This window comes from Athene cunicularia (assembly GCF_003259725.1).
Source record: "Athene cunicularia isolate RWA chromosome 3 unlocalized genomic scaffold, athCun1 chr3_part1, whole genome shotgun sequence".
Lineage (NCBI taxonomy): Eukaryota > Metazoa > Chordata > Aves > Strigiformes > Strigidae > Athene > Athene cunicularia.
The window spans coordinates 17,606,390-17,632,340 of record NW_020799097.1 but is presented as its reverse complement, the minus strand read 5'-3'; the positions used below and the strand labels follow the sequence as shown (position 1 = coordinate 17,632,340).

At 37.3% G+C, this 25,951-nt stretch overlaps 1 long non-coding RNA gene across 1 annotated transcript in view; it reads left to right on the top strand.

Annotated features, from left to right (window-relative positions):
• The first annotated feature begins 1,815 nt into the window (after positions 1-1,815).
• Positions 1,816-25,951, top strand: part of LOC113478333 — a 125,209-nt gene continuing 101,073 nt past the window's right edge. The window contains exon 1 of the long non-coding RNA XR_003398039.1: positions 1,816-1,862. This is a non-coding gene — a long non-coding RNA (uncharacterized LOC113478333). The remainder of the gene's footprint in view (positions 1,863-25,951) is intronic.

The window sequence follows — 25,951 nt, the reverse complement described above, 5'->3', positions numbered from 1 at the left end:
ACAGAGTCAGACCTCAAGTATTGCTACATCTATTGATCTACTACCTCTGTTCATTGTGTGACATGATTATAGGATCCTGCAGGATAACAGGCTTTATGCAAATATATCACAAGATATACTTCCCAACTTCTCAGCAATGTTTCTGCATAAACACAAAATAAAACATGTTAATGTTTTTTATCAAGCTTTCTGATCATGCAACCGTGTTCTATAAATCAGATGCGTGTTCTCTGAGGATGTCTTCTTTCAGAGGAAGTATTCTCCTTTCTGGTATTGCTTGAACATGTAAAAAGTGATATTCCAACATTCAAGGTAGGAATACACTGAAAAATACTTTCAAAGTTTGTGGTTTTGATGCACTAATTACTAAAGCACACACTAGAAATTTTACCTTGATTACTGACATCTCCTGCCCGTGTGAACTGCAACTATTACACTGAAAATCTGATGGTTTAGGTTTGTATCTGGAGTCCACTGTCTGGAGTCCTCACTACTAATGGGAACCAACTAGCTCTATGCTGAGAACATTAAATGTCAAACAGGCCTCCTCTCAGTGTGGCAGTGGGGGGTCCTGACTAGGTACAGTCAGACCTCATGGTTCAATACCTTTTCACCTGCATGTCTAACCTATATAGCTGGCTAAATCTGTTACAAATATTTTCTTTTATTTCAAACATTTTCCATTACTTTGATTCAAGAAAAGTGAGAAACAAGAAGCAAAATGGTCTGGAAGACTATATATCCTTATGAGTACTGATTTCCTTTCAGTATAAGAGAAGAGAATCAGTTAATCAATCTGTTGATTTCTTCCCACCCATCCATCCATTCATCCATCCTTTTCTTCTCATACAAAGATAAGGCAACAGTCTGATAGTGTGTTGTTTGCATCAGCAACTTGGGCTCAGGGTATGCAGACCTGTCCCTGTGCACAGTACACCATTCCTTCAGCAATATCAACCCATTCGCAGTTCATGCTGTAAGCTAAATCATGGAAGAGTTCTGACTTTAAAAAAAAGCAATATCATAACACATAAATTTTGAGTGGTTTGTTTGGGGTTTTTTAAGCCAGATCAGCTTTCTGATCCAGTTCAGAGGTAGTTCTCATCAATTATTATGTTACAATGGGGACAACACAAGTCACTGAAGGCAGTGCACTGGTGAAGCAGCACCCAACATTAAAATTAAAATGCAAGTAATGACTTGAAACCTGATGTTCATTTCCAGAAGCAGAACAATTCTTAAACTCATTTTTAAAAATAGGCACCTTATTATATATGTGTAAAAAGGAAACGCCTGCATTTCTTTTTTTTTTTTTCTCAGGATGCCTGAGGATCAATGTAAGGACGCCCAGACACTTTGACTGGAGCACAGATGTCTAAGACAGGCAATGTTTGTAGTACTTCCTTTCCAAGGTATATTTAAGAGTGAACATGCAGAAAACACAGTATATAACAGTTCAGATACATAAGCAGAACAGTTACCATCAGTATAGGTGCTCCCCCATTAAGTCCCAGTTTCTCAGAGAAAGATACTCAAACTTGGGTGTTTGACTCTTCTTTTATACTAGTCAGATAGATACATTATTGAAGCATCACAGATGCTTTTATACTTCAATTTATACTTCAACTGACCTCATCTGAATTAATCCAATTACTTTAGAGATTACTTTGGTCCATGTAGTTATTTATAGCTGTCAGGCTTTATGCGGAAAACCTCTGCACTGTAAGAAACAGGCCACCAACAAAATAAATTTGCTAAGTATATTAAAAAGTTGTTTTCCCTTCCCCAGGGGTAAACATAGAATTGCAACCAAGGAGAAGTCATTGAATAATCAGTCACTTGCCAGCTATCACCCAATGATGGTGAGTCTATAATACTTCAGAATACAGAGGAAAAGTATGATATTCTCAGATATATGGGAACTGCTGGCAAATGCTACAATCTAAAGTTGTGTATGATGTATGTTCCTTATTATAAATATTGTATCCAAATGTGGAAGAGCACAGAGAGCTGTTTGAACACGTGGAATATATTTTAAAAATTTCAGTCATTCAGAGACAGATGCCTTAGCCAGGTACACCTTTTTCTTATGAAAAACAAAACAACAAAAACTAAAAAAATAGAGCAGAAGAGATCTTTATACCGGCAGTTACTGCACTGAATTGGAATGTGGAAGGGTTCAGGTCTCAAATTCAATGTATCCTATCATTTTACAAAGCAGAACAGTTCCTTTAGGACACAAAGATAGAGATTCATGTGAAGAATTGTTCAGTCTGGTTCATAAACATGCAGCTCAGATGTTGATGACTGACACTTTGTGCTTCAGATCATGCTCAGATGAGATGTGAAAAAAAGATTTCACTTTTTAGGTGAATTCTTTATTTTGTCAAATGGGAGATGGACAGACACATCTTCCTCATGCCTTTTCCTGTGGTTCATCAGGTAAAGATGCTGTGAGGAAACCTCAATGTTCAGAACACCCTTGTTGTGTGGGACACCATGTCTGACTAAGGTTGCAGTACCAATAACTTAATCTCATCAGGATTTTAATGATTATCTATACATACATTGGCAGAAACTTATTCATGCAGCTTGAGTTATGCGATAGAACCAATGTGCTCCACAGAATGCTCCTGAGTCTCATCCCATGAATAGCCAACTTGGGGGACCTACTGGAATATCTAATGCTACCCTCCTGGCCTAAGACCTGTGCTTTCTCTGCAAAGAGACAGATACTGGGGAGAGATGTGCAAGAAGCAGATCCAGGTGCCTCTCTGATGCTACAAGGATGCCAGGCCAGATTTAGGAAACATTCCTAGGTCTCACAATTTAGATATAGTCCTTGCCCTCAGGGGTAAAAAACAAACAAACAACTCTGAGGGACTTACTGTTGATGCCCACAGCAATGGCCCCATCCATACCATTTGTACCTGGACAAAACAAATTATCAACAGCCAGCCCACTCACCACATCACACAGACTCGCTTTGTCCAGTCACATCAGAGAAGTCTCAGTAGAAAATGAAATACGTAACACCATCACAGTGTTGAAATACCTTACTCACACCAGAATTTCTGTGGGTAGTGCCATTCTGTTAGACCTTCCCAGTTCATTCCAGGTATTTTAGCTCAGCTCTAGTCTTTCTATCTAATAGATAGTTAAAAATCAACTCTAAATATAGAGTAGTGTAACTGTGTAATGATATGTTTATGTTCAGCTAGGGGAAAAAAAGTAAGTGAAAAGAGTAACAGTTAACAGTGTCACCTCCTGTTGTGCCCAAACTGTGAGATGCAGAAACTGGAGACAGCCTGCATAAAATTAACAAATAGCTGATCTGTGGAACCATATATTCAAACCTGTCTACAAAAGATTCCTCTCCCTCTGCTCTCCTACTACATCAAGCTGTATTACAACTGAATATGACAAAAATATTTCAACAATGTAAAGTAAATACCTGGAACTATCTAAACCAGGTAATTTTAAAGACATTTTTGCCATTACAAATCCCACTCATTTTAACTATATTAAAGCTATTAAAAAATAGAAGCATGAGGATGGATAAATCTGCTTTGTTGTAGCTGTGTTAGAAAAATTAGTGGTTCCCCAGGGATTAACAATTGCTTTGCTCCAAACAGACTGAAGGGTGGTGCAATTTTATTTTCTTTTCATTTTCTCTTTTCTTAAATTTTAATTAGTTTACCATTAGACAAGGTATCTGTGAGTTTAATTTCTCACGATGCCTCCTGAAAACTGAACCAACAGGAATCCAGAAATAGGTTCAAATAACAGACTTTGAATCTGGATTTCAACACATGAAATTCAATCTGGCATTTTGGTATAGACTTTGATACAGATAAAAAGACATTTCCAAAACTGATCTTCAGAGCAGTTAGTTTTGTAACACTGACAGCCCTCTAACCCAGAAACATTTCAATCCAGGGATTTTGTTTAGTGTCTCTTTCTGCCTATCTTTGTGTTTTCTTTCTAAGCAGTTTGTGAAGATCAGAAGCTGGTGGACAGCAGTCCAGAACCTGCCAATACTTTAGTGATGCTATCTGCATTAGCAAGGAGTTACAGCTCATGGCCAAAGGTGCTCTGCACAAAATGTACTATGAAAAATTTTAGGGCATATATGCTTGAAATTTTAGTATTGCTTTTCTCAATTATTTATGACCATGGTTGAATAGAAGATACGTGTATATGGGACCCTGCTTAGCCATCCCTATGCATGGCAGAAATGTCTTTTAAAAGTGTGCTTTGTCATGAAATGAGACAACAGGATCTTCTTATTAGAGGATTTGAACATTCAGATCTAAGTAAAGGATCCCTCTTTCTAGAACCGATTGCCTGAAAAAATCAAATGGGTGATACCATAGTTGAACTAATCTGAAACCTCATACACTCTCTGTATCTCTGATCCAAATACCAAGTGGATGGAGAAGCCATCAAAGAAAACTTTCTTTCAAACTGAACAGGCATCTCTTAGGTCAAGGTCTGTCATCCATCTCAATGGCCAAATGATCTCTTTGTAAATCTGAAAGTCTTGAAGCTACGCTGGGTCTAAATCTTTTGTGGATTCAAAAAAAAAAAAAAAAAAAAAAAAAAAACTTTTAACCTCTGTATCAGGAATTCAGACATATTTCTATCCATAATTCACTGTTTCTTATTTAGGAACAATAGCTTTTCTTCAATGGATCTTCAATGGCAATGGATCTCTTTGAAATTTGTGAGTAGATAGGTGATGTGAACTTCTTTTGATAATCACTAAATTTGACATCCCATGTAGTTTATGGGATTAGGCAAAATTAGAGTGTTTTTCTTTCTCAACGAATAAAATGCAAACATCCTTTGCCTGGTATATGACTCTAAGGTAGATGTTTCAAAACTTTATTTTTTTCAAAATTCTGACAAGAGCTAGATGTATTTCATTTAGGCCTATTACAAGAATCATAAAACTGTTTGTCTGAGTTGGTAGTTTTGTAGACAGTACTTTGACAAGCTATGATGTTACTCTAATCAGTGTAGAAAAATTCCTAACAAACTAAGAATTTTCTCCACAGGTAATAAATACAGTGTTTTGTGAAGCAAACATCCCAGTCATTTATTTCAATGATCTGGTGACCCTGTTCTGAAGTCTCCATCTACACTCAGTAATTTAAGTTTTTATTCACATTTCTACGCACTGCTTTGACTATGCTTTTCCTAAGAATGACAATGTACTGGCAGTCAAAATCCTGTTTACAAAAAGTTCTTAATCCAGTTTGATGATGCAGGAGCTTTGAGAACTAAGCGTAAGCTCGTAATGAAGTCCAACACTTAGATGTGTTTATTGTAAAACCATGCATTTTTTAAAGGATTAATCTCTAACAAAAACATCCCAGTCCCTGGAAAACTTGAGGTAAAGTTGTTTTAATTTTTACTTCTCTGCTACAAAAACTCAGCAGAAGATGCCATGTATCCTTACACTGCAGAGAATACTGCCTCTGAATGCTTTTATTTGTGCTGCAGTTGGACAGTCCAGAAGCTGAATTTGACATATCTTGTGTTTTGTGGACTGGATCTTTTTGGTGGCTTGCCAGAGTGGATAAGTCTTTGTGCTGGTTCAGAGGAGCAATTTGGCCAATGCCCAAAGAGAAGCACAATGGGGGGAGCATTTGGCAATGTCCGCAAATACCCCAGAATCTGCAGCGGCCGCTGCAACACAGCGGTGTGTGAAATGACAGTATCAGAGAGAAGGACTCTGGCTTTCCGTGTCCATATTTTATGCGCCTTTTTCTGACAGCATATCCCTCTTGCTGGGGCTGTGTGCTGATTTTCTAGGATTAAGCTATATCTTCACTAAAGACAGCAATAATAGTTCGACAGTGCATTTTAAAAAGCTTCGGCCAACCTCCCTGCATTATTGCAGAGTCAGATAAAAATCCTGGAGTAACTGCAACAAAAGCATTGTTTGCTCTAGTGCATGTACCTCAGTCACCTTCCAACCCATGTTCTGTAAAATAAATTTTACTTAATAGAGTTCTTGACCTTGCAGCTATGATTTCTAATTATGTAAACTTAGGCAGTGAGCTCTTATTTTTCTAACACTGCATTCCTCATGTGGTGGCTGCTCAACTCACTACCCAGCCACATTGGTTATTTTAACTAAAAACTTGCTTTAATATACTCCACAGCACCTAGAACAAGAAGCACACACACTGTATATCCGTCATTTCCATCTCGATGAGGAGAAAACAAAGGGATAATTATAAACTACATCTCATATTGTTACTCTTACACTCGACATGTGCATCTATTTTTTTTTTTTCCACAGTAAAGTGATTCTGCTGTGGAGATAGCACCAGGTGCATGGGGGTGACCTCACACACACACCAAATCGGGAGCTGACATCCATCACATTTTGAAATTTTGGATTTCATCATTTCCTGATCTTTCTAAAGGGATCACAGCACCTGGCCCTCACAGCTGTAGTTCATTTAGAAAGCAATTTAAAAACCGAGAAAAAAGCAAATGACATCTTGCTGCCTCAGCCTTGTCATTAAGTATAGCAGAATGGCCTTCATTTATGAGACACATGGCTAAGAATTAATATCTTTCAGTGCTTTCTCAAGTCGAGATTACAAAAGGTTTGAAAGACCACTAAATAATTAGTAGTATGACTGAGCAAGAGAAAAAAAAAAAAAAAAGAAAGAAACAACCTCTCTTCTTCATTATGAAGAATATTGAGAATCACACTGACTTCAACATGCTCCAAATGCTGTGGCCTTTGAGCATTTTGTCCCACTATACAGTAAAGCTTTAGCTTTTATTTCTTCCCCTTTCATCCTCTGTAGCACTGGAAGCTTTGTACATATATGGATACCTTCTCTGTACAGTTAAATGCCTTTATGCGCACAAACTGTTTCCTGCATCTGCAGGGGCTGGACTTCAACACAGAAGTTAAAGTATTTTAAAGTTTTGCACAATACAATCCCTTATCCTTCACTGTTCTGTTACATAGTGGTTTGCTTTTTTTTTTTTTTTTTTTTTTTTTAATTTTATTTATAATTTTATGGCTGACTTTAATGCTTATGAAATGAGTGGCTAATGACACTGTCTAGAGCCAGTAATTGTGCGGGCAGGTGCTGTGCAAACTCTCCCCAAGCAGCTCTGCCAATTCATTGCAGACTCGCAACATCCTGCCACGCTGCTTGCCTCCCTCCTCCCCCATGCCCCTTCAGATCCCCTCTCCGGCAGAGCCCAGTGCTCACACTGCCCGGCCAAACTGCACAGAGGCTTTTTAAAGGAGAGTTCAGAAGTTTTTATTAATCCAAGAAAAATTCCGTCTTTCAAGTCTGAAGAAAACCCCCCAGTCTTGGATGTGTGCCCATTCTATTGTCTGTATGGTTCGAATGACAGGGGAGGAATCATACCTGTTTAAGTCATTTTGCTGGGAGTCTTCATGTTGGGTTCAAATCTGTACTCTCCAAAGTTTCCTCCCATCCCTTTCTTTACATAAAACTAATTTTCTGGAAGTGTTTATAAAAACAGGGCTCGCATTCTGGTTAAGTAGAACTGTTTAAGCCTTTCAGGCATTGTAGCTGGAGTTACTCTATTTCAGATGTCACCTGATAACAGACCCAGGTCTTCATAGAGTTAACCCGTAGAGTTAATAAGGCAGCAAAAATCTCATTTGTTCTGAACTGTAGTGTTTTGTTTGTTGACTCAGCATCCTTGGATGAGTTTGAAAAGATTGTCCATGCAAATGCAATTCAAATAACAATAATTATTTTTCTTCTTTTGTATCATCTCAGTGCACTACTAGCTGCCATGATTAGGTGGCTCCTGTTTCAGTTCAGGGAAGTGCAAATTGGTGTTTCTGGGCTTCCAGAGTTACCTCTGCATCTTTCCCTTGGAGAATGCTTTCAAGCTTAGCACTAAAGAGGATGCCAGCATCCACAAGTTTTGGGTTCATCTGACTGGACAGAGTAAGGCACCATGTTTGCAAATAGGAACAGGATGCTCTGTGTGTGTGTGTGTGTGTGTGAGCTTGTGTGTGGGCTTAATAGCTCAGTGCTGGATCTCAGCCTCCTAGCAATGATACCTAAATGAATTCTTACTTAGCACATTGCTGAACTCTTCTGGGACAGAATCCACTTACTCTCAATATCAAGCTAAACAATTACAGCTGTATATTTAAAATAATTTCCATTGCGAGGTAAACATTTCAGGCCTAAGAGAAAGCCCACTGAAATCAATTAACCCTTCTGTGGATTTCAAAAGGATTTTCATCGTTTCATTTCCACTACCACCATTCTCTCATCTCCCCCATCTCCAAGAAAATCCTCTGCCTGAAAGGCTATGCTGCATTTTATTTAAACCACTCGTTGTCTTAGGACTCTACTGATCAGAAATTCATTTTCCTCTGGGCCTTCTTGGGCTGCCCTGCCTTGGCATGTGGCTTCAGACAACAGCAGGACACATCCTCTCACTTGCCAAACGGTATTTCTGTCTCCTCTCCTAACTCATTTCCCCAAATGCCACAACCACACCCAGCTCTTCCCTCTGAGAGCCATATCTGACTGACTCTGTGCATGCAGAGCTTTCACTAGTAAATAATCTCAGGGAGCCAAATGATGTGTTCAGGAGGGGGTAGTGCTCTCGGAGGCTATTGGCAGTCATTCAGATGACAACCAGCTGCAAAGAGCTTTAAGAACAGTGTTATACACATACACATACACACAAAGAAAAGAAAAAAGGGAAAATTGTTGACTGAAGACATATTGCCCTTGACTGAATAGTGAGGAACCTGCTGTCAAGAAAATAGATATTTGGGAAACTGAAGAAGAAAAAAAAAAGGTTTGCCCATTTTGCTGGCTGTAGATCAGCCTTCAATTGTCAGCCTTCAATTGCTGAGGACAGACAATGGCGATTTCAGCTTGATTAGCCCCTGAGTTCACAAAAATTGCTTTTCCGGTTGCCTGTTGATTTTTACTACAAGGACATTGTTGCCTGTAGTTTTGTGAGTAGGGAGCTCTGTAAGAGGAGAGTAACTCATGAGCACTGTAATTTGCCTGGCTCCTTATAAAAGGTATTGACAGAAAGAGTAGCAGAAAGCCTGCATGTCCTAACCATATTCACTACTAGACTGTGGCCTTCCAGTCTTTCACACCACACACTTTGACAAAGGTATATATGGTGCTAATATTTTTTATTCAAATTGCATTACACATAACTGGTTTCTGAGTCCCTAGGAGAATAGACTTTACAGGGTTTTTGTTGTCCCTTGAAAGGGATGGAATTGAAATATAAATACAGCTGTATAACCTCTGTGTGGGGGGCAAGTCAGTTCCTATTATAGGGAAAACCAAAATATTCATCAGTGTTTCCAGAAACCAATATAAAATTATTTTTGCAAAGTTAATATCTGTGGAGAGGAAAAGGGGAAAAAAAAGAACAACAAAATATTAAATGTATGCTGGTAAAACTTTGTTCTTTTTTGTCAGATACTTCTGTACAATGATCAAAACACCTCTGTCAATTTCTGAGATGTACCATCTTTCTTTTGCATGTTCTGAGTTCCCATAAGAAAAAAAAATGGTCTCTACTGGATATTCTGTCTATTTACCTCGATGTGAGCTGATTTTCCCAGCAGTTATTTGTGCAAGTCAACATTTCTATGAACTCTGTAGGAAGGGAATGGCAATTAGGATGGGGATTTAAAAAGTAGGTGTCAGGCTTAAGCTCAACTTGTATTCACATCAGCACCTTGAAAGAGCAGAATTGTCTACTGGAAGTGTTACCTCTCTTGACTGTAGACAAAGCCTGGAAAACTCACACAGATGACTAAAGTCACCCTTATGACTGACATACAACAAAGTTACCACAGTCTAAGCAAACATCAGCCCAGCTATAGTACCCATACATGCTCTCTGAGTCTGCAAATGCAGTGTGATTTGAGGTTCTTTATCCTGCAGTCAGCAAGAGTCACACTAAATCACATTGTGTTGCATTTGCCATAAAAAATAAAATGCATACTGACTGTTCAACTTGCTAAGTTATAGCAACCCGTTAGGTGTCCGAGCACTTAATAGGTGCACAAACACGGTCCGAGACTGCTTTGCATCCATAGGCATTGATGTATGTAACCAATGACAATGTCAACAGAGCGCATGGCTACACGCTTGGGCATGCTTGCTCTCAGCGCTAGCGGCAAAAGAGGAAACGGATTCAAAGATTGTTCCTCACCTGAAGAACTCCAAGAACGTCAGTGGACACAGAGAAATTTACCCAAATTTTGCTGAATCTGTACATTAGCAGAAACCTAAGAAACATCAGACTGTCATTTCCACAAACACTATAATTTATTATGCTTTAAAAGTCTTTAATAATACTATGTACATTCTGAATATTTTAAATTACATAACTGGGTACATAGATCGATCTCCCAGCATAAATAATTAACTTATCTTAACACCCTGAAGTGCAAAACTCATCTCTGAAAATCTTTTTTGCTAACCACAAGCTGCTCAAATTTGTATGAGGAAAAAAGGGTTTATTAAGAAACACATACATATATACATATTTCTACATGTATACATACACAGAGAGAACATATATCATCGTTCTTTTTGACTGTCATGTTCTGCATAATCCTGCATTTAAAACATGTCAAGGTTTTACGCTTTCATCTCTGTATGCTTTCCATTTGAGTATCCCAGATTTACTGTGTTCTGAGAGTTAAACTATACAATAGTTAAAAGTCAATTTTCTTTTCTGCCCCCAAAAAACAAACAACAGGAGAATGAATTTAACCTCATATCCTCACTCTGAAATTAGCTCTATTGTCAAAAGATGACAGCTGTATCCTGATTTCAAGAATTTCATGTTGGAATTAAGCAGCATTTTTGAAACCATTGTGTTACTTCAAACAGATCCATAATGGTCCCTCAGCAAACCATTTTCAGAAGACTTGTGTAAGTAAGATAAAAAGACACCATTTCTGAAGAGATGCTTTTATGGGCTAGGTCAGAGTGCTCTTTCCATGTTGTTCATTCCCAGTCGAATTTCCTAATAGCCTATCTCCTCAGCTAACAGATGCCCAGCCTCATGTCGGAACCAGATCGAGCCACCACTGAGATGATATCCAGCTCCTTTCTTATTGAGCCGTTTCCCTAGCAGATGGTGCAATGCTGCAGGCACACTCCTTCCTGTTAATTACCAGCCTTCGCTACAGATGGAAATGTCAGTCAGCCTCACAGGTCCTGGTTCCTGCCATTGCCTCAGTCCATAGCCCTCTACCTAGGCAAGATGCTGCCAACACACACCATGTGTTTTGTGACTGCTGACTAGGCAGGCAACAAAAAACAACTTAGTTCATGAATATTCATGGAGGAATGTTTAGAGTTCTGTTCATCTGCAATGCTTATAGATCTGCTTAAAGGAGATTGCACTTTCCGAGGAGCCCTGTGCCCCTTGTTTTACTATGGTGCGGGCAGATGAGTTATCAAAGTGTGTTGCTATAGTAACATATAAAGGGCTATTAAATGTCTGTCATTTGGAGACTTCTATAGGCACATCAGTTTCTGCCTGCCATTTTTTCCATACCTTAGGTGCCCTTTAATTTTTCTTGTCCTGCAATAACAGACCAATAGTCACCAGGCTGATCTGATTATCTAATGACTGTTGATTTTCATTAAAGCCTGATTACCTCATTATAAGTAACCAATATGAAGTCCTTGATCTTTCCTGATACCTAAGCACAGTCAACCAAACAAATGAAATTCTGTGTAACCTTTATAAATTTGTTAGACACATTTATTTTAATGGCTATAGAAATCCTGTTAGTAATCAAAAATACATTTTCAGAAAGATTTTATATAAAGTTTGAGTTAAAAGATTAAGAAAACATCTACCATGCCTCTCTTCTTTTTCTTTCTGTCTTCTTTTTCTTTCTTTTTTTTTTCTTTTTTCTTTTTTTGTCTGGAGGTAATTCATTCTCTTGTGAGAATCTGTGCAAGTGTAATGTGTAGATATTAAAATAGCAATATGACTCAGAACGTGCCAATAATATTCTTCATTTTTTTGACTCATGACTGTTCATGAAGTGAGACTTTAGATGTTCCAAATCAGAAAAGCAGGCATCTAGTTATGTTAAGAACACACTTTTCAAGAAAAGGAGAATTGTATTCCATTTCCAGCATGCAGAATGAGCAGTATATATGAGAGTAGGGGATGTTTAAACAACAGTATTTTAAATCCACTCTGGGCTGATTGTTGTCAGTCTGCTAATGCTTCAGCAACACAGCAGAGCACCCAGAAATACCTGAGAAAGACACATGCTGTTTCTCTGAAAGAACTGCAAGCCTGACCAAAAAAAAAAAAAAAGTTCTTACAAATCCATCAAGTATACTTTTCAAGCACTATTTCTTTCCTTCAGTTTTATCTCCATACAAGGGTTGACACTGACTGCTGAATTTTGTCTCTTTCTTGCTCTGTTTATATTGTTCTAATGGTTTGGACTGTACTTGCTTTTAAATTGTTAACTGCTAAGGGATGGTAGCTTTCAAGATGCTGAAGTCCTTTCTATAGCCCCAGAGAGTGCAAAAGCTGTGATGTTTGTTGATCCACTATGCTTTGTATTTTCACAGAACTATATTCTGGGTTTATTTTTATTTTCATTACAGCGAATCCCCAAAAGCAATGAAAGGTATTTCCAAGGTTTATTTCAATTTCTAGATCCTATAACATTGTACTACAATAATAAATAATAAAATGTAATGCTATAGCCTATACATTTCTAAAATATATTTAGCTTTATCCTTCCAAGCCAAAACTACAAAACATATGCTATTAGCAAATTTCTGTCAGCTGCACTAGGAAACTGAAATTGCAAAATACCACAGGGCTCAAAAAGGGTGCAAAAGTTTGGGGATTATATTATGGGCTCATAAAACTGAAACTTGACTTTGTAAATCACTATCTGAATCAATACATAAGCTACACACACATGTGACTCTCTATGTTGTAAACTAATTACTGTCCTTCAAAACCATCCACAACACGAGAGGGCATGACATTCCCACTGGCAAAGCTCAGGTCTTCTGTGGGGCAACCAGACATCTATTAAAGCTTATGTGCTCATAAATAGACTTATATTCTATGCAAGTTTGATAATATTCTACAACAACATACAAAGGGTGGCATAGTCTTCAATGTCCAACACTTGGCAGGCTCTAGGTCAGCCAAATTTATACTCAGTGGAAAGTGATTTCACCCTAAATTATTTTTCTCAGCCTTTCTCAACTTGCACCCTAGGAGTACTTATTTCCAATTACAGTAATCTTTTTTTTGTTTTCATAAAAGGGCCAGATATGACTTATTGAGACTTAACCACTGACACATTGAGATGGGTGAAGCAAATCTACTCCAACCACGCAGCAGCTCTGGCTGTACCTATGCTGCAGGGCAGGTCTATGGAGACTGTTTGGGAGCGCTCCACCTCCCTTCTAGTGCCTGTGTTCTTTCCACAGGTATCAGGTCGCAGGCAGTAGGGTGGATATTTTATTACAGCCTGCTGCATGGATAATATATTTGCAATGAGTTTCAAAGCAATGTGCTAAGGTAATTTAGGTTACTGTCTCAGAAAACTGTCAGGCAGTGGCAAATTCAGTGCAGTTTTGTGGGTGGGATTTCAGCAGGCAGGCACAGTAACCTCCTGGTCTGGTATGTTCTCATCTTGGTGCCAGCACATGCACTGCCCTACAGGTAAAAAAAATGAGATTTTTACCAAGGATGATAAAGCTCTAGTGGGAGCACACTCATAGCCACCAAGAAAAACACTGTACCTGTTGCGGGCACTGCAAGTACTGTAACAGTTTAATAGACCAAGTTGGCAAGATTCACAGCAACCCAAGGAACCCATTTCTGATTGTTTGGTTAGGCTAATACAATACAGGTCTAAAAACCAAATTACCACATTCATTCTAAAAAAAAAAATTATTGTTCTTATTTTTATTCTTTTAATCACTACTGTAATCTGACTGACCTAAGTGGGCTATTCAGAGAAATGAGCATTCAGAGGCTATTCCACATTATGCCTTGTTGTTTCTTTATTGCAGCAGAACCTGAGATATTTTTCATAGCTTCTTGAGGTCTACATATCCTGATCTTCCTTCCATCATTAAGTGAAGATGGCAGCTGAGGAGGATGACAGAGTTGCTCTAGGTTAAAAAAACCATATTTAAAAAAAATAGATGGACCAAGTTAGGCGTGTGTGGGTGAGAATGACATCAAGACAATCGTATTTTTTGAAATTAGCGATGACACATTTCAAATGTCATCTCATTTATTAAGCCTTAAATAATTGAAGTTGTAACCACTGTTCAGGCACCTGCAACAGTGAGATGCGTTTTAGCTAAGGGGGAACATACAGCCTGGCATAGAAGTACTCAGGGACTGTATACATCAACCTGTATCTCATAACTTGACCAAAAGAAAGGCTCATTTCTGATTATATGAAAGAACACACAAGTGATGTGTTGCGACACATGCCCATTTCCATCCCACGACTACCACACTTATCCATCCCATATAGCAAGTTAATCTTATAACATGGTGAAGAAAATACTACAGGGTTTTCAGAAAACAAAGGAAGAGAAGATAAATAATTACAATTCTCACAGACAATTAACAGTACTTCCTGACTGGATATAGACTACCAGCCACAGACTGGATCCTACATTAGTTATACAACAAATAGCCGGGTTACATCAAAATGTCACAAATATTTTTTTCAATTCTTTAAAATTTTTACAGCCTTTAGTGATTCCAGCTTCACACCATCTCTTTGGTGGGTTTTGAGTTGCATGGTTTGTTTGGCTGCAATTACTGATGTAGGTTTGCAAGTCTGTAGACCTTTTTTTTTTTTTTTTTTTTTTTTTTTTTTTTATATACAACAGGAAAGTGCAGAATCAAAAATGGAAACTATGAATAATCTATTTGCTGCCAGTATTTTGCCTGCAAGGACTTGACTCTTTCCTTTGCATCAAAGAAGGCCAGGAACAACTTTGCGATGAACTCTCAGGGAGATCAAAGGGAAAATTATTAAATCTCAGAACTGTTGTTACATAGTAATACTCACTTGTTACTCAAGCATGCCTACTCTGTAGGAATTTAATTAATTTATATAGCTCAAGGAGAAGCACAGAGGGACCACAGTTTTGATTATATGATGCTGAGTAATAAGCAGGTAGGGGAGAATGGGTATGTGCACTGAAACAAGGATTCTCTGGAGCTGGACAAATCAGATCTTGTTAAAACCTGTGATCCCATAGGTTAAGAACCCATCACCACAGATCCCATACTGACAGTTGGGGTTTAAAACACTTTCACAACCAGGTCTCCTAGGCATCAGAGTGGGGACTTAACCCCATCTACCTAGCTGCAGAGAAACAGAATCCCACTTCTTTATAACTTGTTATTTTTGGCTGCCTTTGCCACCTTTTCTACTCATCCCCTTCTCAGTCTAACTGCTGCCATGGCAACATACAACCTTGCTCCTTCCCAGCTGGAATGGCTAAAGGCTAGATTCTTCTGAAGTCAGAAAGGACTTGATCACTGGGTCAGCTGGTGGGAGGCTGTCGTCTAAGAAAAGAATGAACAGACTTAGCATGTATCCAAGAGTGCTTGTGTTGAGATTCCTTTTATTCTTCTGCACTGTGGTTAAGAAGCCTTAAGTACTGCAATTACAGGTGTGGCATACAGTTTGTGAGGTCCTTAGCCTTTTTATTTTAACTGTCTTCTTCAAGAATTATTACAGAGAAGCAAGTTAACCACGATGTTTCTTCATACTGAATGGAAAACACAGCTTCCTTTCTCTCAGTATTATACATTTATATAAGCATATATGTGTGCATGTTGATGGCTGCAATAGAAAATACAACAGTAAAGTTGCTTGGATTGTAAAGTGAATCAAATGTTAGGAAATGCCAAATATATGGGCATCCATCTCTAATTATGTTTCTGACATACCTTCAAAACACTGAACAATGTCAGATTTTAATGAGAACTATCAATAGATTTACAGCTAAAACCATATTAAGGCTGTCTGGAAAGTCCTTAATCCACAGGACATGGACTTTGCAGCCTAAGCAATATTCTTTTAGGAATACCATTGCATACATTTTGGTAGAGAAAAGGTAGAATTCAACACTGTTATATACCAGAAAATCCTGATGGTCCAGTACCACAGCACAGACTACCCGCGTCTTGTATCTGTCCAGGAGATCAGCAAAGGGGCTCCTTTCCCAGTACGTTGTCCAAGGAAGAGGCGATCACCTTAACATTACCTGCTGATTGCAAGACATGAAGATAAGAAAGTCTGGGTCACTATCTACCATGAATGACAACCAGCCTTCCCTTTCAGTATTCCCAGAACAGTGCTGTTGGCCTCAGTTCTCCTGCTGCTTTTTTGGTAATGTTTTGCATGAGGTTCTCTGCAATGTTCCAGGATTGTAGCAATCATTAATATTTTCCTGGAAAAGCTAAGGACATGGCAATGCTCAACACTACACAGTTCAGCCAATCTGTTGGAATTTCATCATAGAAAGGAAATATACTACTCTCACCTGTAGGGATAACACATGCCAAGTTGCAAAGCCTTGCAATGGAGGTATTAGAATTTCTCAAATGCCACAAAAAATCCTTTAGATGATCTACAGAGTGAGATTTCCTGGCAGGTCCTTCCTTAATGGTTAGTGAAATCTTCCAGTCTCCTGCCATCTCAAGCAAGCACATCATATAAACTACTCCAGAAGCTGATCAAAGTGTATAATTATTTTGTATCAATAGCTGAAACTGTGGTTGAGAAAATGACAAGTTTATAATACAAGCTGCTCTAATTTGGCTCAAGGATTGTTAAAAAGTATGCAGATACACAGAAAAATAACGATGATGGTCAGTACATGTCCAGAGATGGCCAGCTGGGACAAAGGACTAAAGGTTTAACGTTAGGGTTATCCAACATGCTCTGGGTGGTGTGATGGGAGAAAGACTGTGTAGCCCTGCGGGCGTTCACCATCTCCTTCTAATAGTGTCTACCTGGTTCTCTTGGCATATGTCCAGAAAGGCTGTGACTTTTTCCTTTGTCCTTGGAGTCCCCTTTTGTTTTGTGAATACCATTCACAATCTCAATTTCTTAAATGGATTTCTATAATTTCTTTCCCTATGTTTCAACACTTTTCCCCAGGGCTCATTTTCCTCTCCATACTACTGTACAACTGAGACTGTATTATCTGGGTTTTTTGTGGTTTTATATTTAGCTTGCCAACTACTAATTACTGCAAAACCATTTTCTTGTATGTCTTCCACTTTTAGCATTAAGTTTTTTCTTCCTTCTGTGCCCCAGGAAGAAGCTCTTTCCAACCCAATACAGGTGAATGAGAAAACAGCTAGACAGCTTTGCTGTTTCAAGCAAAGATTATTGATCTCATTTGACTTTTTCACTCAGTTCTGGAGAGCATCAGCACAGCCTTGGTTAATACAGTAGTTCACCAGGGCATATAAAGTAAAGCACTTTGTAAATTACTTCAAATTAATTGAGAGGTTAGGATTTAGAGGAACTCTTAAAAATACAATTGAAACAACAATTCTGCAGAATTTCAGAATGTGAAAGCAGGGGGGAAAAAAAGCATAACCAGATTCCTGAACCAGGACCCCAACAGTTTGGAGTTAGTATCTCATTCCATCACAGACTTTCAGTGAATCTTTGTGTAAGAGATTTCAATGCTTCAACTGTAAAATAGGGATAATATTTCCTTCTGCCAACATGCTATTTCTCTTGTGCATGTTGAATATAAATTATCTGGGATCAGGATTGCTGGGTTGTGATTTATACCACTGAACTTCAGACATCTACAATGCTGATATGTATGTCAAAGGCAAGGTTTATCAATAGAAAGGGAGGAAATTTAGGGAAGTTACTGGTTCTTTATTAAAGAAACTTCTTTTAAGAATGAGTCATACAAGAAATACATATTGACTATACATACTAATCATTTTAGTTATCTACTTTTAGTTGGACCTAAGTCACTTCACTGTGCCAAACATGCATTTGTGTGAAATATAATGGGGCATATATGTGTCTTTACTTAATTCCTATTCTGAACAGATGTGTGACTTATCATAGTTGAGCCTGCTTCAAGCAGTAAGGTTTCCTCAAGAGGATGATTCATGAAAACATCTTGACATAAAAGTTTTGATCTTTTCTTCTTTTTTTTAAATCTTTTTAAAACTGCAGGAGAAAATGACTGATTATAGTTGTTAAAGTGCTTTGTCTGCTTGTGGTTAATTAGCAGGTGTCATTTCCCTGAAGTAGTGTGAATTATTCTAATGTAGGGGCAAAGCTTGAAAATAATGAAGTTATTGAACTTGTTTACATTCAGTGACAGACAAACTAACTTCGCCTAATTATGATTCTACTTTTACAGGGTTGGGTTAAGAGTTCAGTTCTAATGTTTGCTGGACTTATCTTCTGCTTTGAAGAAAATGTGGAGAACTAATAGATACCTTTTTTAAAGAAAAAGAAAAAAATTCCAAAACAAGCAGAGAAAGACTATAGGAATGAGCCAGGTAGGGAAGGAAAATAATAATTATATGAATAAAACTCTACTAATAAAATAATCATTTGCCATTTTCTGGATATAGTTCTTTTAAAAGAATCGAATTTTAATCTTTTAAATGTATTAGAAATTATTTTTTTGGATACTGCATAACATAAAAACAATTATCTGTACCATAGCTAAGCATTTCTTCTAGCTGCACTATCTTCTAAAAATAAAACAATATCTGAAAAATATCCTTTGTTTAAATGACAAGAGGGTAGTTCAGAAATTTTGAAATCTTCTTCCTCAGAGTCAGAAACTCTCAAGCTTGTTTATTTATCTAGCATTTGTTAAGTTTTCTTCTTTAGTAATGCAATGGATCCAGTCACCGGCTGTTTCTCAGAACCTGCTTCTCAGAGCTCTGGCTTCCTAAACAATCCCCATCCTACTGCCTTCTTCCTTTTATACTTTTATTTCTGTCTTTGCCATTACATGTGATCCCTTCTCAGTGCATGAAATGATCTCCAGCAACAACCGAAGAGCTATTTATTTAGCTCCCTGAATATTTTGTCCAGCTTATTGCTATATTGTATCAACAGATTAATATTCATCTTGGAGGTGAAAATGCTTTAATATATATGTTGCAGTAATCTCTATTACTCTAAAAAGTGGTCTGTTTTAAACTCTACCATCAGGAATTAGGTAAATGCTGTCAGATGTGGATGATTTTATTTTCAGAGATTGACAAAGGCCCAATATAAACCATATATGATTCTTTGTTCCTTTTTTTTTTTTTTTTTTTAATATAGGATAAACTTTGCTTAAAGAACATTCTGTGTTGGGATTCTTTCACCTCTGTCCCCTCACTGATAGTGACAGATGGAGAGCTATCCATGAAGCTTTTATCTTTCCTCTAACATGTCCATTGAAGATACTGCTCCCGTGTTTGTGATCACAATTTGCTTTCTTAGGGTACATTAACTCTTCCAAGAATTCTTCTATTTCTTCTTCAGGAACTGAGTACTGTACCAGCACACAGGATAAGACTCCCTTGTGTCAGAAGAGGTCTCTGTCCAAACAGACAAGACACTGAGTGGGTGTGATTTGTTGGAGGCAGCACAGCAAGTCAGAGTTAGAGGAAAAGACAAACCAAAGGGTGGAATTAATCTCAGCTGACTCTAGATTCCAAAATCTGAACAAGTTGCCTGAAGTTCATTTATAGTTAATAGACAAATAAACAGAGAATATGACATTGTTTAGCTGACCTGTATTAGATCCCTACTTTTAGATTAGAAGAAACAGACCTGGAAATGCCCATTTCTTTCTATCAGCAGCAAAAGGATTCTAGACAGATACTAGTTCAAACACATTTTACTCTCTATGGATGGTTAAGTGAATCTCACCTAGCATTCTGTTCTTTATGCCAATGCTTTAATAAGAAAAATCATATTGTTTATGGCGTTTTTCTTAAACCTTTTATAGACTTGTTGGGTTTTTTTCCTTAACAATGCACCTTTCCTTCCTTATTCACAAGTTATGTTGTCATGCAGGTTATTCTTTTAAGCTTAATAATTCAATAATCTTTCAAGCAAGCCTTCTACTGAACTTAGAGTAGCCAAACTGATCAAGCCAGTATATTACTGAATCTACATAGGTCTTTTTTTTTTTTTTTTTTTTCATCTCCTGCTCCATTTCTAGCAAGAAGGAATAAAAAGCATACTGGCCACATAAATGAAAAACCCTTTCAGTACAATTTTTGTGAATAATTTTTAAACAACCAAACCTTTGCCTTAAAAATATCAGTAGAATTAGCAACAGTTTTCTTTGTAAGAAAGAAAAAAAATACCCACATTTGGAAACGGCTTCTTAATAAAATAAACACCAAATTAATTTCACAAGAGGCCTTTTCTGTGTAAAGCTGCCTCTTTCGCTGTGGTGCTGGTGATAAGTATTCTTTTAACATGGAAATTACCACTGTGGAACTGCCAGTATGCGATCTCAGATCACTCTTTTGGCTTTGAAATTCAAACCTAATAGAAATCCTGCCAAGTTATTCAATGCTAGAATCCAAGAAAACTTAGCCCCATGTTAAGCTATTGCTAATCAAGAGCTATCCCTCGACACCTGAATGAGTGGATTCTACAAAGAAAAGAAAGGAGAGGTGTCTTTGCAACTTTGCTCAGTTTGCTGCCCAGCTGCAGCAATTTTGTTCTATAAGCAGTCAAAAAAGAATAAAGTGAAGAAAGCAGCTGTATGGGATTATAGGCACATTTGCAAGATGCTCCATGTGTGGGTTTTTTCCCCCCCTTTAAATGCAGTGTGAGTGCAGTGTGACTAATTATACCAGAGAGGAAAGCAGAAGCTCTCTAGTTAAAGTATTTGGGTAATCATGTTTACTGCGGGGAAAGTACGTCTGCATTAAATAAGTCAAAACACGGTGTGTAAAATGTGGAATGACTTTGTAGGCACTGCAAGAGAGAGGAAGATGTAGAAATGATATAAGTCTCATTTGTCCAACTAGAAGCACTACCAAAAAAGATAAACCATCTGCTTCAACTAACTCAGCTCCACTTGAAAAATGCTAATTGTACAAGAGGAGGAGGTTTAAACTTATTTCAATAAAAAACCAAAACCCAACAAAAACTTTGTCAGCTAGGATGTTGCAAAGTGGTTTGACAAAAATGATACTACCCACAACCTGGTGTTGGGGTGATAAGGACTGGTTCTGCCCCTTCCAGGTCTCAATTTCTCTTTCTTTGATGCTTTAGGTAGGTGCCATCTGCCCCTAGTTACCAGGCAGTAAATTTGTGTCAGGGACGCACATTCCTTCAGTTACTTATTGTCCTTCAAATCCATCTTAAAAACCTCCTTTGCCATGATGCCTGACAGAGATTGGCAGTGGTTCAGCAGACAATGTGCCGAGTTCGCCGTCTCCCCTGGTGAGCTAATGCGGTTTCCTTGTGCTCTGCCACTCTATGTCCACCTGCTATTTCTTCTCAAACTGTTAGTTTGCTAGCTGTTCAAAAATGTTTTCCACTAGCTGTTAGTAAGACAGAAAAGACAAAAGGGCAATAAACAAGTTTGTTTTTTGTTTGGAGTAAAGTTGGAAGCACTTATATAACATGTGACTGAAGAAAAACTTGGTTGCAGGATTAATTTAGGTCTATCAATCGAGCCTGCAACCAAGAGTCCTGAAAGAGCCAGGGAAACAACTTCTGGCCTTGTTAGTTTTCATTGCATCTTTGAATAGCAGAGAAATTATAAGTGAAAAGGCTGGGGCAATATATAAAAGGGCAAATGAAATGACCTGGATAAGCATAAGCTTGCTGGCCTAAATCTAATTCCGGGCTAAATAATGAAAACATATGGGGATACAATTGAGAGGGAATTAATTCATAGGTACACAATATTTATGATTTTATGTCAAAATATTTTTAAGGAAGACAATATATGGGAACAAAAGGGATTCCATTATTTGAGTGAGATTATAGTTTGGCTGATAGACAATTGCATAAATGTAATATAGTTCCCCAATATATTTGGGATTTCTGATTTAACTTTCTGATATTAAAAAAAAAGAAAAAAAAAAAAAAAACACACACAAAAAAACCCCACCAACCAATAACAAAGAACAGGCATATGTTATGTTTATTGGGAACCAATATATCAAGAGCCAGTGAAATCACTGGATGTATGAAAGTGATGTCATAAGTAAATCAGAGTATTTATTTTACCTTGGAAAACAAAACAAAAGAAATAGAACAGTACTGCATCAATTTTTGGGCTTCATATTACCTATAGGGCTACAAGGTAACAGTAGGAGGCATTAGATAAGCATGATCACTATCCTTTTAAGTCTGCAGAGAATTCATTCAAGAGTTTAGACTCTTTCATTTCTCAGAAGGAATGCGAGATGACCTGAATGCTATGAAGAAATACATTGCTGGTTTGATGAAGTTCCAGATAATCTTATTATGCCTTAGATTTCAGGTATTCATTAAAATTGAAAATCTATTTCTATTTATCTGAAGAAGAAGAAAGGCAAAACAAGAATCAATAGCTGGAAGTTCACATCAGTGAATTTCCAATTTGAAATCACATACAAATATTTAGGGGGAGAACAAATAACCATGTGGAAAAAATGACAAATGAAGAATCAACCATATATGAGTATCTTGAAATCAAAATTGCATGAAGGTTAAATTTTAATAATCAGGTTTTCTAGAGGGATATGTAGGTGAAATTTCACAGCCTGTTTGATGCAGAATGCTAGACATAATACAAAATGGAGCTTTGTAACACCAAAAGAAATGAACTACTTAATTATTATTTTCCACTAAAAATAGGGGTTTAGATACTACAATGTTTGTGTGTCCTTCAACCCCAATTTTAGATACAGGCTTGCAAGCAATTTCATTGCTTGTCTGATAACAAGGTGTTGCAGATCATCCATTTTTCAGCAAAAAATGCTTAAACATCTCTCAGCAGTAAGGATTAGCATGTCAAAACTGGGGAAAAAAAATCAGAATAAAATGAAAACATTTCATATTAGTGAAATAAAATTAAAAATCAGGGAAGAGATTAGATTCTAGTATTAATAGAATAGATCGGTTTTGACTATAACTAAGTTCAAGTTTTCGAGGATATTTTGATATACTTGCAAACTGACAAAAACTTTTTATTCATTTTTTAATCATTCCTTTAGTTTCTGTGCTTCTTGCTCCTCATACAAGCGTTTCACATAGATTTTATTTGAGAGCTAGGTCTTACAAAAAAGAAAATCCTGCTCTAATGGTTTTCACAGGCTGAAAATCACAACACTGACCAGCTGTAGAGGGGACAGTAAATAACTTATGTGTGATCTTCAGGGAAAAAAATCAGTGACAAATTTTCAGCCCCAGTCATTTTTTTACACCTGGTTACGTTTCCAAGGATATTCTTCTCTTTTAAAAGAAATCCTTTACCCATGCTACTATATCCTTTTTTTCTTTATAAAAGAAAGCTTAGCTTCCAAAAACATATGAGTGTTCATGCTAAAATACAGTATTAGCATGCTAGCTATATGCTAAAATTCACCAGATTGCACACTAATATCTCCAGTGGCTTATTTGGACAATGCATTTGGACAATGGTCTCTTGCAAAATGTTAAGAAAAATATTAGCGTTTATGTCCAGACCTCAGCAAAAGCAGTTGGGCTCCAGTCCTGCAGCACATTCACAGTAAGAAACGTAGTGTTTCACATATTTATAGACTGGAATATATTCTCAAAGAACCCTCTTGTTAAACCTCCCTCATATCTTTTTGCTGACCTTTCTCTTTGTGGTGTGATTATAAGGAAAAGAGGCCAGTTGAGGATGGGGAGGGGTAATAAAAGCTTCTTTCAAATCCATACTAAAAAATGCTATGATGGGCTTCTGGACCTATAATGACCAAACTCCACTACCCCATGTTATGACCACATTGTTATAATGGTCTACCAGTATATCAGGAAAAATGCACAGCTGGAAAAAAACTCTCTGATGACATCTGGCACACGGATTTGCATGGAAAGTCAAGTCAAAGAGCAGTGCCAAGATTCTTAACAATATTCACTATGTCGAAATGAGAAAGCGGGAACATACATACATAAAAGGATTAGCTTCCTTGCAATCTAGTTCTCAGCTAGGAATACGGTTGTTCTTAGGCATTCAACCAGGAACACAATGCAAAATGACTCCACCAGCATGGAGGCAGAATTTGGAAGTTTCACAGAGAAAAAGTATACTCTGTTTCATATTGAAAACACACTGTGCAGAAAAATCATGTAATTCTGCAGTCCACAGAATTGAAATCTGAGGCTCAACAGGAATTGTGACTTGGTTCCAAGAAAGTGCGGGTGGAAAGAGGAAGGTATTACTGAAATGCGTGTCTGCCTAAACAATGCAGTAAGGATAAAATTCCTTTGCTATCTGCTGTGCTGTTAAAATTAATTTCTATTTTTTATTCCTTTTCTTTTCCCGTTCACCTCAATCAGATACTGTTATAGATTCTGTTTAAAATGTTGATTGTTGCACTGGCAGAACTTAACCAGAGATTGGTTGTGTGGCTAAAAAAAACCCTGGCTGGTTGACATGAAGATAGGACAAAAACTGACAAGAAGTTTGATTGGGATGTTTATTCTTAAAACCTGCATGGTGATGATCAGAAGCTTTACTTCATGAAGAATGACCTTCTCATTTAGCTGGCAATCAAGAATTTCTTCTTACTTTAAATTATTTTTTTAATAGCTGTTTTCAAACTGCATCTGAAAAAACTGACATTCAGATTTCATGTTGAAGAAACCTAAAGGAGAAAAGACACACATTTGCACTCAGCAAAGCTACATCATATAAAGCTACACTCGACATTCATATTTCTGCTCTAACAGTTTCAAAGCAGTCTTTTAATGACATAATTTACTGTGTCTTTCCTTCTACCTTGTTTCCAATTTACTACTTCTATTTTATAATTTATGAAAATTACCTCCTAAAAGACAAATGGTATCCTAACTTTTAGCACACTTACCTGTGAGATTTACCATGAAGTAGGAAGCAAAGCTAGATCACTAGGGTATTCTTCAGAGATAAGAGTCATGTTAGAAAAGAGAGATGACTGTGTAAGTAGCTTTGCATCACGAACAAAGCAATTCACCTTGGACAGTACATAGACATGTTGCTAGTAGATTATTTTTACAACACCAGAAGGATTTAGAAAAAAAAATAAAAGAACAACAAAAAAAAACTATGATTAATTTTGACAGGATAGTTTTATACTTATTTTATTCAGATTTATTTATATAGTCATAAACCAAAGAGGATTACAGTTGCAAAAGTTAACTTCTTAGCACATAAGATGGACAAGAATCACTCAGTGTAGAGCTGTTTAATATATATTTTACCCTTCTTGCTTCCTTACTTCCTTATCCTTGTTCTTCTAACCTCCATATTCAATCCTTTTGACCACCTTGTTCTGAGGGAACAAACTATGATAATTCAATATTTTTGCATATAATTTCCCCAAGCAGGTAAAACTACAAGGTAAGGTAACATTCACCTGCCCTGAGTCTCAAGTCCCTCTTACAAAGACTAGAGAGAAATAAGCATCCCCAAATTAATTTAATCCTAAGGTAGGTTAGAGACAGAGAACCGCTAAAAGTGTCTGTGTTCATTAATTAAAACAGGTGCCAGTAATGACTAACTTAGATTTAGACATCTAGATGTTTAGACCTCTAAAGTAAGGTGAGATTAATCTAATTGGTGGTGGCCACCCTTAAAGGGCTATTTTGAAATTACTTCCCTAGCCTTGTAGTTCTTTGGGGTAGTCACAGAGGCCAATAACTCGGAGAAAATGC